This window comes from Pristiophorus japonicus, unplaced genomic scaffold, assembly GCF_044704955.1.
Source record: "Pristiophorus japonicus isolate sPriJap1 unplaced genomic scaffold, sPriJap1.hap1 HAP1_SCAFFOLD_670, whole genome shotgun sequence".
NCBI lineage: Eukaryota > Metazoa > Chordata > Chondrichthyes > Pristiophoridae > Pristiophorus > Pristiophorus japonicus.
This window is the reverse complement of record NW_027254583.1, coordinates 11,541-13,848: the sequence shown is the minus strand read 5'-3', so window position 1 is coordinate 13,848 and position 2,308 is coordinate 11,541.

Genomic DNA, 2,308 nt, shown 5'->3' with positions numbered 1-2,308 from the left:
GAGTCGGGGGGGAAGAGTCGTGGGGGGAGAGTCGGGAGTGGAGAGTCGGGGGTGGTGAGTCGGGAGGGGGAGAGTCGGGGCGGAGAGACGGGGGGGGGAGAGTCGGAGGGGGAGAGTCGGGGGGGAGAGTCGGGGTGGGAGAGGCGGTGGGGGAGAGTCGGTGGGGGAGAGTCGGTGGGGGAGAGTCGGGAGGGGAGAGTCGGTGGGGGGAGAGTCGGGAGGGGAGAGTCGGGGGGAGAGACGGGGGAAGACGGGGGGGAGAGTCGGTGGGGGAGAGTCGGTGGGGGAGAGTCGGTGGGGCAGAGTCGGTGGGGGAGAGTCGGCGGGGGAGAGTCGGGAGGGGAGAGTCGGAGGGGGAGAGTCGGGATGGGAGAGTCGGGAGGGGAGAGTCGGGTAGAGAGAGAGTTGGGGGGTGTCGGGGGGAAGAGTCGGGAGGGAGAGTCAGGGGGTGAGTCGGGGGAGAGACGGGGGAAGTCGGGCGGGGAGAGACGGGGGGGGGAGTCGGTGGGGGAGAGTCGGTGGGGGAGAGTCGGGCGGGGAGTGTCGGGGGGAGAGTCGGTGGGGGAGAGTCGGGGGGGAGAGAGTCGGGGGGAGTCAGGAAGAGAGAGATTTGGGGGTAGTCAGGGGGAGTTGGGGAGAGAGAGAGTTGGGGAGAGTCGGGGGGAGAGTCGGGGGGAGAAAGGGTCGGGGGGAGAGAGAGTCGGGGGGAGTCGGGGTTGAGAGAGTTGGGCGGAGTCGGGGGAGCCGAGGGGGGAGTCAAGGGTGAGTCGGGGGGAGTCGGGGGGGATTCAGGGGGGTTGGGGTGTGAGTCGCGGGGGAGTCGGGGGAGTTGGTGGTGGAGAGGCGGGTGTGGAGAATCGGGGGGAGATTCGGGGGAGAGAGAGTCAGGGGAGTCGGGAAGAGAGAGAGTTGGGGGGTGTCGGGGGAAGAGTCGGGAGGGAGAGTCAGGGGGTGAGTCGGGGGAGAGACGGGGGGAAGTCGAGCGGGGAGAGACGGGGGGGGAGTCGGTGGGGGAGAGTCGGTGGGGGAGAGTCGGGGCGGGGTGTGTCGGGGGGGAGAGTCGGTGGGGGAGAGTCGGGGGGGGAGAGAGTCGGGGGGAGTCGGAGGGAGTCGGGGGAGAGAGAGTTGGGCGGAGTCGGGGAGAGAGAGAGTCGGGGGGAGAGAGAGTCGTGGGGAGTCGGGGAGAGAGAGAGTTGGGGTTAGTCGGGGGAGAGTCAGGGGGAGTCGGGGGCAGGAGTCGTGGGGCAGTCGGTGGGGGAGAGGCGGGGGGGTGGAGAGTTGACGGGGAGAGTCGGGGGGAGAGGCGGGGGGTAGAGTCGGGATGAGTGTCGCGGGGAGAGTCGCGGAGAGAGTCGGGGAGAGAGTCGGGGGGGAGATTCGGGGGGAAAAGTCGGGGCTAGAGTCAGGTGTGAGAGTTGGGGGGGAGAGTCAGGGGGAGAGAGCTGTGGGGGAGTCGGTGGGGAGAGTCGGGGGGGAGAGTTTGAGGGGAGAGTCATGGGGGGGAGTCGGCAGGGAGAGCCGGGGCGAGAGTCGGGGGAAGGGGGGGGGAGAGTCGGCGGGGGAAAGAGTCGGGGGGGGAGAGAGTCGGGGGGGGAGTGAGTCGGGGGGGGGAGTCGGGGGGAAGAGAGTCGGCGGGGAGAGTCGGCGGGGAGAGTCGGTGGGGGAGAGTCAGGGGGTGAGTCGGGGGAGAGTCGAAGGGGAGAGACGGGGGGGGAGAGTCGGTGAGGGAGAATCGGTGGGGGAGAGTCGGGAGGGGAGAGTCGGGGGGGAGAGACGGGCGGGGAGAGTCAGTGGCGGAGAGTCGGTGGGGGAGAGTCGGGGGGGCAGTCGGGGGGAGTCGGAGAGAGAGAGAGTTGGGGGGAGAGTCGGGGGAGAGAGAGTCGGGGGCAGTCGGGGAGAGAGACTGTCGGGGGAAGTCGGGGAGAGAGAGAGTTGGGGGGAGTCGGAGAGAGCCGAGGAGGGAGTCAATGGTGAGTCGGGGGGAGTCGGGGGGGATTCAGGGGGGTTGGGGGGAGAGTCGAGGGGGAGTCGGGGGAGTTGGTGGTGGAGAGGCGGGGTGTGGAGAATTGGGGGGAGATTCGGGGGGAGAGGCGGGGTGTGGCGAATTGGGGGAGAGTCGGGGGGAAAGTCGGGGGGAGAGTCGGGGGGAGAGAGAGTCATGGGGAGTCAGGAAGAGAGTGAGTTGGGGGGAGTCAGGGGGAGTTGGGGAGAGAGAGAGTTGGGGAGAGTCGGGGGCAGAGTCGGGGGGAGAGTCGGGGGGAGAGTCGGGGGAGAGAGAGTCGGGGGGAGTCGGGGAGAGAGAGAGAGT